General features: G+C 33.7%; 1 long non-coding RNA gene across 2 annotated transcripts; it reads right to left on the bottom strand.

Moving 5' to 3' along the window:
* Positions 1-4,092: 4,092 nt before the first annotated feature.
* On the bottom strand, positions 4,093-9,755 carry LOC106417712. Of its 2 annotated transcripts, XR_007328868.1 has the most exons (5): positions 6,691-9,755; positions 6,553-6,627; positions 5,681-6,000; positions 5,475-5,549; positions 4,093-5,364 (listed from the first exon to the last, which is right to left on the bottom strand). It is a non-coding gene; the product is annotated as an uncharacterized LOC106417712 (long non-coding RNA). The 2 variants fall into 2 exon arrangements; XR_002661269.2 differs by having other exon boundaries at positions 4,093-5,549.
* Between the last annotated feature and the right edge of the window lie 3,846 nt (positions 9,756-13,601).

Genomic DNA, 13,601 nt, shown 5'->3' with positions numbered 1-13,601 from the left:
TATCATTTTCATCTATGCTCTGTATATTCTTTTAGTTGGTTTCCTTGTTCTTCTTATTGTATTGTCAATGAAAAATAAAAATGAAAAATAATTGATCAGAAAGTATTTTAATTAATTTCTCCATCCAAATAAATTTAAAATTAAATATAAAAATGTAAAATAATTTTGGAGTCCTCAGAATTTACATCTATGCTCTGTTATTTACGAAATACACCACTAAAAATATTGGAGTCCTCAGAATTTTATTAATGGTAATAATATCAAATCCATTTATAACCTGGTCTTTTTCTATTATAACAACATTTTATAACAAAAAATTTAGGGAAAATTTGGATAAATGCACTTTAATAAGAATATAATTTGAAAAATACACCCTTGTTTAAGCTTTTTAAAAAATACACTTATCTATATATAAATTTACCAAATTGTCCAATCTTAATAGTTATCAATTCCAATTAAACAATTTTAAAAAAAATTATTTTAAAAGAAAATCATTAGAGATAGAGAATTATTTGTGAATCCACTGTTCAGAATTTCTTCCAACTCTTTCAAATACACATGAAAGTAATCTTTCGATAAGACTTCAATGCAAGCAACACCGTATGTTTTATGTGACTTTAAATTGCTGGTATGTGTTTGTTCTTCTTCTGCCTTTCTTTTTTCATTACTTCATTTTTGAATCTTGTACTCCATCTCTATATAAACAACATACATTAAAAAATTTGTAAGATACATGAATCAAATCATTGGCTCAAACAGATTTATTGGATTTTCATGACACGTAAAAAAAGAAGAACAAACCGATGAATAATAATCAGTGCAATTCTTTTTCATATTCAGAATCAAAAAAAAAAAATACATATCTGAATACATCATATTAGCTAGAACTTACTTGGCTCCAGTAGAGAAGATGAAAATTTTGTAGAAACAAACGTGACTTGTTTTTCTTTTTTAACAACATGACTTGTTTATGTAAGTTGAAGAAAATAAAATAAAGGGAAATCTGTATAAACATCATGATAAAATCAAAACAAGTCATAATTCACATGTTTATCTTTGTTATTGTAAAATTTAAATGGTAAAATAACATATTTATCTTAACACACATATTTATCTAATTTTAATGATATTATTTTATTAATTTCGAATTTATATATTAATTTCGAATTATATCTTGGGTAAAAAGGTCAATTCATAATTAAAGAAGTGTATTTTTCAAAAGTTAAAATAGAAAATGCAATTATCAAATTTCAAATCCTAAATAGGGTATTTTGCAAATTATCCTATTTAGCACATTTATAATTAATTACTGAAATTCGGGCTTGTTGTTAAATATGATCAGTAAATGAAAAAAAATATTTTATGATATTCTTTTTTTAAATAAAATTAATTGTCATAAATAATAATGAAATTATTGTGTGCCTAAACAAAATGTCATTTTTCATTTAACAGTTTTTTGATATCGACAATCATTTATTACAATATGCTATAAGAATCCAACAAAATGAACATATTTTAATTTTAAAATTTAATAATTTTAGCTCAAACAAAACTAAACATATTTATCAGCCAAAATTTTAAAACCAAACTGATCTACAAATATAAACACAATTGAACAATACATTTTTTTTTTTAAGAGTTACAAAAAAAAAAAAAACTTGGTTGCTCAAGTTCGCAACTGTGTAAGCCTGTGACGAGCGATGATAATCAACATCAGAGGTAGTCGGATTGACCCGCCATCTTCAGTATTGCCAAATTAAGATTTTCTATTTGTATAACAAAATTGAAGGTCTCGTCATCATGGCCAAAAGGCGGCTGGTAGCTTGGTTCAATTATTGCGGTCAAATCACTTACAGTATTTCTATTAATTATGGAATAAAAATATATGATCCGAATGGTGACCGCGGAATTGGTAATATTAGCGGGACGGAATTTAAATGCGGTACGGTCCAACTACGGTTCGTGCGGTTTGCAAGATAAGTGCGGTTTTGATTAAAAAAGTAGTGCGGTTTTGATTAAAAAAGTAGTGCGGTTTTGATTAAAAAAGTATTACGGTTTTGATAGAAAAAATAATATAAAATTAATTGTTTAAAATTTTTTATTATAAAATTATTTATTTTAATATATAATTCTAATAAATGTGTTTATTAATCTTTTTTCAAATGTTATACCCAAAGATTTATATTTGTATCTTTTGATATTTGTGCTAGACAAAATGAAGTAAAGTTTAGTTAATATTCTAAAATAAATTTATTCAGTGGTAAAAGTAAAGACATAAAAATACAATACAAAAAAATGTTGAGTAACCATAACGTCATAATATCTTTTTGTAAAATAATGGTGTGATGTTTGATTGGTAAAAAAAACTCTAAAAATATTTTTATTTTAATGTTTAAATAGTTAATGCAAAAGATCAAATAATTTGGTATTTTAGATAAATTATTTTGCTTAAAATATTTTATCTCAAATAATACATAATAACATATGACTTTTTCTAGTAGTTTAAGGTGTCAACTTTCCTCTTGCACTTAAAAAGTTGAATTTACATGGTTTTAGATTCAGTTCAGACAATAAAATTAGAAACTACCTAACACTTAAAAATATAGTTTACTTTTGAAGAAATTTGGATATCAGAAAATAATTATATTAATAATAAATATTGAATATATTAGAATAAATTTGAAACACTTAAAAATAAATAAAATATTTAAACAAAAACGCACTTTAGTGCACATACCACACCACAACCAAAGCGTTACGTACCTCTGTGCGGTTTTATAGCATAACCGAAGAAAGAAAAAGATTTTTTTGTTTTGTTTTTAGAAGTGTGTTATTGGACTAATTAGAAGTGCGTTTTTTCTTGCTACATAACTTTTATTTGAACTAGAGTCTTTGTCCGCGCTATGCGCGAAAAATACTTATAAATATTTTAATTTTAGATGATAATCTATGAAAAAATCAAATTTCATTGTTTAGTTTAATTAAGATTTTATTATATGTTGTATCACGGGTTTTTCCAATTTGTGAATTAATTGATGAGGATAAACTTTGGTGGAAGAATTAATTTAAAGACGTAATATAAAAAGTTGTTAAGACATGAATTAAAAAATAGAAAGATGTTTGGAGAGTTTTTTTGTTTCTCTATAGCTATGATTTGTCTCGATGGTTTTATTCCGATGAGTAGGTTAAGTTCGCCTTGAGTTCATCTTTTGGTTGACTTGTTATTCGTCCTTTGAAGTGCTTGATTTGTTTGATTGAAAAGTTAAAGTAAAATCTTGTAGCCAGTGATGAAGCGAGTTGTAGTTTACCGTAGTAAACTTGAAATTAATAATAAATTAAAAATTAATTTAATAAATTAAATAATAGTAAAATTGTCGCAGATTTTAGGTCCCTGCAGTTTAGTACTTGTATTAATAATAAATTAAATATAGATCAGTACCTTTAGATAGTGTTGGGATGATGCTTGTGACGATAAGAACTTGAAATTTCCTATTTTTTTGGTTTGTAGGGACCTAAAGTCTGCGGCTTAGTTGTCCCACAGCATAAGCTTAACCATTGTGGACCTAAAATGGAATTCTATGTATGATTAGGTGATGATTTAATTTAAAAAAATTATTTTTTCTCGCTTGGTGTTGGTGTTCTTGTGGTACCGATATGTATGAGAGATTTCTATGAAGAAAACATAAAGTGGTACCGATGCCACATCTTAAATTTTACATATGTTTTAAACAATTAGTATAATCCAAATATAGTAATAAATAACATTATGGAGGGATTAGATAGCCTCCATATAATTCTTCCTACTGATTTTATGCTTTGTTGCTTTGCTTACTACTTTTTGCTTTTGTTTAGTCTGCACTCACAAACCTTTACCATTATCACATTCAGTGTGTATAATTGAATGTATGAATGAAGTTTAAGAATCAAATCATTAAACATAATTTGGTTATTTTCTTTCTGTTTCTCAAATGTTCATAGCTTTTTCTTCTTCCTTTTTATCTAATTTGGCTGGCATGTTCAGCGAGAAGTAGACCTTACAGGCTTTTGTTTCTGTTAATTTCTTTGACAACTCATTGTTTTTGAGAAGGAAAAGATGATAACCTAAAACAATTGCATATATTACTGAGTCTGCGTCAAATTAAATATACTTCTAAAAAAAGAGACGATCTATAACATTTTTACATAAACATTTGCTAAAGCACAACTAATACATATATATATAATGTATTCCTGTAAACCATCATCTGCCAATATATACTTTTACCCTATGCACGTCTTTGAAATGAAACATTCTCTTAGCCAATGTCTACCTCCTATATGTTGAGGAAAGTCACACGGCGCAGCGGAAATACTAATGGTCGTGTTCTCCTGACCTTGTGTGAACCTGTAAAGAAAATACTTCGACGATGGCAGAATATAGTATAAGCGGAAATGTAAATGAGACAATCACTTTTTACGTGGAAAACCTCCTCGATGTGAGAAGGAAAAACCACGGGACCGTAGTCCACTCAACAATCCACTATATAAATGTTTGTGAGTACAACCACGTCCTCCCTGTTCAACAACCAGAACAGAACAGAGACACTAGCTTCAAAGAGCTATCTCCAACACAAACAACAACAACAAGAGAGCAACACAAAGTCTCAAAATCGGCAGCAACCAAACGACCTCAGCTCACAAGGATTCCGGCATCCAGAGACTAATCCAACCGTACAAATCCAAGATAAACAAGTCAAAAATACCTCCACCAAATTTCAGCTCAAGAAGAGAAGATCTTACCGTCGGATTTACCAAACACCCAAGACTGTCCCGATGAAGAACTGTGACGACCAGCTTCACTAAAACCCAGACAACAGAAGATCCAACCGTTGAAATCTAAATCTCTTCGGTGAATATCTAACCCACTGACTTAAGAAGCTTCCCACAAAATATCAGCTCGATCAAGTTCCGTTTGATCCTCCAAAACCAGTCTTGAAATAGCCGGACGAGTTTTCTCCTCTTTCTCTCTTCTTTCTCTCTTTTGTCTCTCTCTCTAAACTCTATTATTGTGAGTCTACAGTGCAAAGGGTCATGAGAATTATTATTATGTCTCATGCCCACTTGGTTCTCTCCATCTAGGAGGGACCCAACACTATAATTACATATAGATGTGGATTTTACGGACACTAACAAACACAAAGCAAAAGTATTTCTAAGTTTTCACAGAAGAGGCAAGGAGGGCAATCACAACTTTGTTTTTACTTTATGTTTCCTTGTTCCCTTTGCTTTAGCGTAACTCTGGTTTTGGTTTCTACCGCCAGTCATGTCACTGTGCTGGATCTATCATATCGAAGGTCGTTGCCATCAATCGTGACCGTAGCATTACTGCAGCATCAGTTCATATGCAGTTAAATATATATGGAGTGAAGAACAATGATTATAAAAACTCAATACATGTCCTCCAGCAAATGAAACATCGGATCAAGACTCATTACTTCAGTGCCACCATTATGGATGGTGTCCGTGAGATATTCAATCTCTCTTTGAGTGAAAGAGCAAGGAGACTTCACCTGCAACAGACATTACATACATAAAAGTTTTGAACCAACCGGAACATGGTGAATCATCTTAAACCTGAGAGAGCAATGGCGAAATTATATAGATAACTCATAAATCATCAATGAGAAAACTCAATACAAACCTGTGAAAATATCGCTGAATTTAATTCTTGGTTAACTCATACGCACAGACCCTTTTCAAGAGATGAAGCAAGAGATCTCAAAGGATATGTATGCATACTCTCTTCTTTCCCACTTTCCATTTCATAATAACCCAAGTCTAATACCTCAAACTGAAAAATAGAATTGTGATATTTCAAAGTATTTGGAAAACAGGTTTCTCTGTTCTGGTTTCATCTTAAAAGTGTTTGTTTATCTTTGTTTATCTCTGCCTTTTGGAGTGATCACTTGGATTAGTTCATCGACTGTACCAAATTTTCTCCTTTGTTTCTTCACATGCTCCCTGCAGTCCAAAAAGACAGCCTTGAAGTTCGACCATACCCATTTCTAGACCAAAAATAGTTTATTTGTTCAGTTATATGAACAAATTAAAGTTGATTCCTTTACTATTCACCGACAACAACACATACAAAATGGGCTCGACATTGTCAACCCCTCTAGGGCAACAAAAGTATATATAATGAAGAAAATATACTTGGATTAAAAACTCATTCAAAATGGGCATGGCATTCAAGTTCAACATGGAATAAGATAGAAGATTGGAAGCGCTAAAATAATCTTTATTCTCTTCTGAAGCAATGAGTTGGTGGTTCAGTAGGTTTGACCAATTCTCAAATAATCTGGATACTGAAATTAAGCTATAAAGGTGTTATATTAAGGAAAGGAGTAGCAGACAAATCATTTTTTTTTTCACTTTCAAGACCTTAAGGGACATTATATGAATATATCGTTACTTCCTCTAACAGCCACAGTCGGGGAAAACTCGTATACCATAAAAGAAAAGATTAGCAAGCATGTATGTGATTATTCTCAGACCAAACTATAAAGAACTTACATTCAGTTTCTTCTAAGGTCTCCCTGGAGCTGGAAGTCTTCTCTCCCAACCAATTTTTTAACTCCTCTTTGATATCTGTATTCAACAACGAAACTGAGAATTTCAGTTTATGATCGTTCTCCTTCACATCATCGGTACCTCTCTACATGCTGGTTTCAATTCCAGCGAAGATTTTTCTCCAGACTCCCTATACGCCGCCTCTCGTCCCCAGATTCTACGGCTTCTCACTTCCACCTCGATTCAAGCTATAGAGACGAATCTGTTGGCAGTGTTATCTGCAGACGAAGAAATCAAAATATGTGATGCATATAAGAAAAATAAGTAATCAGAATAAAGTAATGCATTGTAACCTAATTAATTTACTTTCTATGTATATACAGCTAAAAGGCTCATAAAATTTTTGTTTAGCTGGTGTGTGGAATAAGGCAAGAGATAAAGCCGTGACAAAGTTATATATGGCGAGTGTGGGAAATTGAAGAGTTGATTTACACTATTGAAGATGACTTTGATGAATAGAAGAGATGAACATCAAAAGACTAAACGTTGAGGTTTACCAAAAAAAAAAACTAAACGTTGAGGAAGATGAATAGTTAGGTCGTCGAAGATTTAGAAGTGAAGGGCAACAAATTTCTTGGGCCTCGGTTTTGGCAGGAACCAAACAAACTCTCGATTTGGCATGTTTTAGTTTAGTGATTGTAGCTTTAAGCTGATGACATGTTAATTAAGCTGACATGGCGAATTCTGATAGGCTTGAATTAATCAGTCTATGTGGACAGCTTCTCAACTCACTTTATTCTCCTTTTAGTATAGTAAGATGGTAACAAGTGCGTTATTTCACTCTCTCTTTTCTACAATTATGTCCCGCTTTAGTGTCGCCATTCATACACATAATGTCAAAATTTCGGATGTGGAAAACTGGATAGGTCATAATAAAGATATCTTTTACTTTTTAACAAAGAAAAATCACGATGCAAAGTTGCATAAGAATTCTTCTAAATAATAACCCAAATTATAAAGTGTGTTTTTCTCGTGAAGTTATCATTTTCTTAATGATTTTTTTTTTTGATAATCCAGGTAATCCAGACACCCTGGAGGGAACCCGACTAGCGCCTAAGTACACCTCCGCAGAAGGCATTCTGGAGGACCGCCTTTTTCACCCCATTTTAATCGACGGTGGCCAGCGGGATTCGAATCCGGATCTGTATTGGGGCCAAAGCTCTTTCAAGACCACTGTAACCCAAGAAAGGTTGTAAATATGTATTAAAATATTTCCATCGATTTGTTGGTAAGAGATTTTGAGATAGTGACATAGAAAGTGTTAGGTAAGTGATGGTAATAATATCTCCATCTATCCTATGACTTGCATCGCATCTGTATATATCCGTATTTGATGGTAATATCCAATTTAATCAATAATTTGTGGTCAAACAGAGAAGTCAATGTTTCTCTCTTTCTTTTGTATTGTAAACTACAGTTTTTTTTTTCTTAATGTAAATATTAAAATCTCTCTCTCAAAACGAAACTTCTAATTTCTCACTACTTCATCTTCTTCGATCTGCTCTTGCGGCTGTCAGCCGGGCGCGTGGCCGCCGGAAGCTTTTCCCTTTCCCCCTTCCTCTTTGTGTTTTGCTCCGTTTGTGTCTCCTCTCTCCGACCCGTCGAGATACTAGGCGTTCTGAAAAGGACTCCGCCGCGGGCTCTCTAATCCGTGGTTGGTACGCTTTGATTTGGAGCTTCTGTGAGGCGTGAGGGTAGGGGTCAAGCGTAGTCGGCTTTTAGGGTCTGGCTTTGGTGGATCTCGTTATTATCTTGTAGATTCCATCTGAATTCTCGAGTTAGAGGCGTTTGGAGTTTCAGTGAACTCTCTCCCCGTGGTTATCTTGCTTGCAGTTTCGAAGAGTTCTCTTCGTTGTGGAGAGGAGTACAGATCTTCCCTTTCATTTTGGTTTGTGGTCTTGTGATTAGTCAGAGGGTTTGTCTCTTGCTCAGGGAAGGCGGTGGTTGTTCATCGCTTGCGTGTGCATAGAAGTGTGGTAGCTGTTAGGTGGCTTCACTTATGTGGGTTTGGCGCATGTAGCTGTGGATTGTAGTCTGGTGTCATGCCGTCTATGGTTGTGCTCCTCTCATTCTTGTGGCTGCTCTTACCTTATTTCACAGTCTTCATTTCATCATTCGTGATTGCTTTGACTTGTTATGGTCGGAGCTGTTTTAGGCCTGCTTCTGCTCTCTCCTCGGTTCCCCATCGAGGAACACTTGAAGCGCAGAGAAGACCGGTTTAGGTTCTCTATTCTGGAGTTTGTTTTCATCAGTTATTTTCTGTTTGGGTCAGCTGGGTCTTGCCGGTGATGGGGGGCCTGCTTAAGACTCTGTCATCCCAGTACTACTTCGAGGTCGCTCGGTCTCTTCGCAGGCAGTTCTTTTCTTCTTTGCAGGTTCTGAATATTGCGGATTGGTGATGCTTCCCTCTCAGCCCATTGTTTTAGGTTAGCAGTTCGATGGCGGCAATAGTGAGTGCTTTCTCGTTAAAGGTGGTGTTTTAAGCGTTGTGTGGCGTTAACTACAAACCTGACTTTGGTGGCATTGCAAGGCTTCATGGTAAGTATTTGGAACTATCCTTTATTGCTCGCCTTGCGCTTCATAGATGGTGACAGATATAAGCTTCGAGGAGATCATCAGAGCTAGCTACTCCGGAGACGACATTGGAATTCCCGGCATCCAAGACAACAAGGAGAACCTCACCTTCCCGTCGTTTATCGTTGATAGTTGAGAATGGCAATCGATTCCAAAGAATTTCGAAAAATGGACTAGCGGAATGTGCCGGGTTAGTGGGTGGGCGAAGCTAGTTTATAATAGTTTGAATTTGGAGATTTTTTTTCAAAGCGAGTTTGTAACCGGATCTGATTCCCTGATTTTCGGATTGAATTAATATATATATATATATATATATATATTTAATTAAAAAAATTACAGTTTTCTTTCTTGACTCTTTTTTGATTTACTAGGAGATATAACCGAAAGAATAAACGAAGAAGAACATAACATGTGAATAACTCATCAGCAAATCTATATTATAATAGTTGAGTTTTTGCTCACTCCTCTGCGCGTCACATCAGCATTTTGTGGACCCCACTTTTAAAAAATGTGAAAAAGTGTCAAACCCGTAGTTCGAACCCGGGTTATTGAGATATAAACAACAACATTTATACCACTAAGCTAAATGATACTTTGTATATTGATGTCCGAACCTAATATATATTTATGAAGGTCGAAAGCCCTTGCATCTTCGGCTTCCTCTGAGGTTCGGACTTACAAGTGTATTATGAGTTTCATTTTTAAATGGGATTCATCACGTTATATGAAAAAAAACTCAAGTTTGCAACAATTATAGTTTTTTCCATATTGTAAATTGTTGTCGTTTAACATGAGTTTGAGCTCTTTTCATCATTGTCTCAAACAAGTCCGAGTTACAGAGTTGTGCCGTGTGTCTGTTCGTAATCTATTTTTTCACTGGTGTAACTCTTCATGTCTCCATCTTAAATTGCTTGATCATAAATGTTCCTAATTTGTAGCCCATCTGTAAACCCTATATATATAATTCTCATCTTTGATGAACCCAATCTGCATCTCCACAAAACTCATTGATTCCTCTTAGCTTTAACCATCTTCTAGAAAATGTTTCTCTATGCCTCTCCAGTTCCTCAAACCGGCGTCCCGACGTCCATCACTCAACCTTCGAGTCTCTCCGTCTTGGTCGTAGTAATCAGAGCATAGCCTCTGGCTTCCTCCGCTTCTGGGATTCCCTGAACTTCAAGAAAGACAGGGAGTTTGTGGGAATCACGGTTCTCTTCCTTGATGAAAAGGTAAGTTAATCTTCGATCTATCACACTTATTTAACATAATTGTTTTAATTGATTCCTGATTCTTTGTTGAATAATATTATTTGCAGATTCTGTGATTCATGGGTTTACTCCCGTCGGACGTGCTAATCATTACATGTCATCTTTGAAAGCAGATTCCATTGTGAAAGTCGATCGTTTTGAGGTTGCTAGGTGGAACAAGATAACTGATCATCCATTCCTCATTCGTTTCATCTCACTAACCATTGATGAAGTCATCACAGATGCTCTTGAGATCAATCTCCAGTCAAGATTAGACTGTTTGACAATCTCCAAATGATTGCGAACACAAACCTAGAACTCTCAGGTATATTATCATATTGCATCTGGGTTTATATTATGTTTTAATATCATAACAGATATTTAAACTCGCATATGTGGTTGGGCAAATTCGTTATGTCCAGGGCTCTGACCTCACCAAAAAAACAACTCGAGTCGTTTTCTGTCTTCTCATTGATCCGTAAGAAACAATCAACACATAATTATCTTTATATTACTCTCTATATTGTGCCAACATCAATAATCAAAAATACTTTCTACCCAAGATTTTTGGTCGTCGATTTATCTCTCTTATTTATCAATCTAATTTTACACAAATCTTTATTTTACAGCTTAAAAGAAACCACAATAACCCAAACAATCAAAACACCAAAAACTAGAAGCCAAAAAAAGACGAATCATTAATGATCACCTCTCTTTTTGTCTAATCTTACAAATAAACTTCAAAACAAATATACCAAACCAATCAACTCAACTAAAACTCAACGATACATACATTGAGCCAACTAAACAAATATAAACTACACGGTCAGCTATTTAACAATTTGCAAAATTACTTTTGCAGATGCTTACGAAGAAGACGAAGACGACAACCAAGATCAGTGAAATTACCTAAACAAAAAAATAGAGTAAGTTACAAACTCTGATAAATACAACTAACAATGATTTTTGTTTGCATATTACCCACCAAATAAAAGAGAAACAAACACATCCACACCATGAGATATAAGAGACAATCCCAACAGACACAAAGGCGGCAACAATATCTCCACCTGCTCACTCTTCTTGTCTAATGAAAATAGCTTACATGCTCAATGTCAACAGGCCAATGCTATTGTCTTCTTACGAGAAATGCATATATTCGTTTAAAACCCATTAAGGCTCAAATACTAATTGTCACTCATTTTATAGTTATTTCTACAAGTCTTCGTGTATTTGTTTTAAAGGTTTGGTAAAAACAACAAGTTTAAAAATAAAAATAAACATATAACCAACATAATAATAATAAAAAAAATTATTACTTAATACACACAACTTACACAACTAAACTGGAGAAAAATATCCAGAAACAAAAGGTACTCTCAACAATCTTAATATAATTTATGTAATCTCAACAGTACAAGTAACAAATTAAAAAGACAAACAAACAATAAGTCTCAATGACACAGCAAACAACACCATGAACTATATCAATCACATTACTAACACAGTTTAGTCCTTCATGAGTGGAGAACAAGGCATACACATTTCATCATCACAACTCTAACCCTATAACAATAAAAAACTTGAAAACCAATGATCAACCCAAAACACAAAATTCACAGCTACAATAATCCTAATAAATATTGAGATAAAACAAAAACTTTGTCCACAACCTCGCGCTTGCGCGGAGGCAATGCCCCTAGTATCAACAAGGCGGCACTTTTTCTGAAAATAATAACTTTACTTTCTAATCACCGACTTCATCAGCGTATACATCGTACTTATCCCACATATACGATAGTTGTGTCCGACGGACTTCACATTAGTGATGCGCTTGTTAATATCTTTAAGTGATAGGAGGTATCTGAACAATCAATCAAACCTATCAAATAAAATAGAAGTCCATAATCATAACATTGAATATTACATTGTTTTATTTCAGCTAAAAATTCAAAGTTTACAAATCACAATTCAACTAAAAATTCATAGTTTACAAAATTATAACATAATTAAAATGTAAAGTTCACACTTCATAGCAAGTCACTCTTCATCCATAACATAAACTTAATGTTAACTCTTTTCTTTCTTGTACTACCAAGACCTGTCCATAATCAAATCATAACCTATCATTATTAGGCATCTTAGAACAAATCTCTAAGTGTCACTTCAAATGACTTATACCATGAATTTTACTATTAACCACTAATTTTGAATCACGGTGAATGCTCTTAGCCCTTTCTTTTCCATCCTCTTCTCCCCACTAATATAAAATCTTTCCAAACAGATGAAGTTTTTCGATGCTTACGTTGAGGTTTAGTCGCTTCAGTTGCTTGAGTCGCTGCAGTTGCTTGAGTCGGTGCAGTTGCTTGATTTTCTGCTTTTGGTTCCATCGAGTCTTCATCAAATTCAGCATCCTCCTCATTTATGTCCATATACTCATGCTGAGCATCAAGAAGCGTTATAGTATGTTCAAATTCAGAATCCATCTCTACAAAAAAATGAAAAAAAATTCAGAGATTAAAAGTTCACAAGTCATGAACACATGGTGACTGAAAATGGCGACATTACTCATTCTAGTCACAGCACAAACCATAAAGACTACATCTTTAAACCTAAGAACAACTTGGAACCATTTAAATAACCGCTTTTCTAAGACCACTTTAAGGCTACATATCGTTACTCATTCTAAGACCACTTTCTACATATTTAAATTATATACTCTGAACTTCACCCCGAAACAAACTAATGCTCAAAAGTCAAAACAAACCACTCACATGCTAGGACAAGTGCATTCAAACCAGAAGGAGGGTTTCCACTTGGAACAACCTTTAACTGCAAATGCCATAACCCATTTTACACAAACCCACAAAATACTTGAAAGAATAGTATCAAAATCAGTTTCAGTGATAATTCTTTCTTTTAAAAACAAAATTTGATAGTATCTAAGATGTGAGGAAGAGAGAGTGAAGAAGAAGACACGAGATGTATACCGAAAGACAAATCGAAACCTTTCCCGATTCAATCCAGAACCTCATGAAAAGAACATTTTTATATTTTGATGAAAGGAGGCAAGGAGTTGATTCAATGAAAACAAGATTGGGTTAGAGACTTTTAGAGTTGTGAAAATAATTTAAACGGACTAAGCGGGCTGTCCTTTTATTTTCATTGAAA

The sequence above is a fragment of the Brassica napus genome, chromosome C9 (assembly GCF_020379485.1).
Source record: "Brassica napus cultivar Da-Ae chromosome C9, Da-Ae, whole genome shotgun sequence".
Taxonomy (NCBI): Eukaryota; Viridiplantae; Streptophyta; class Magnoliopsida; order Brassicales; family Brassicaceae; genus Brassica; species Brassica napus.
This window is presented reverse-complemented; position numbering and strand designations above follow the sequence as displayed.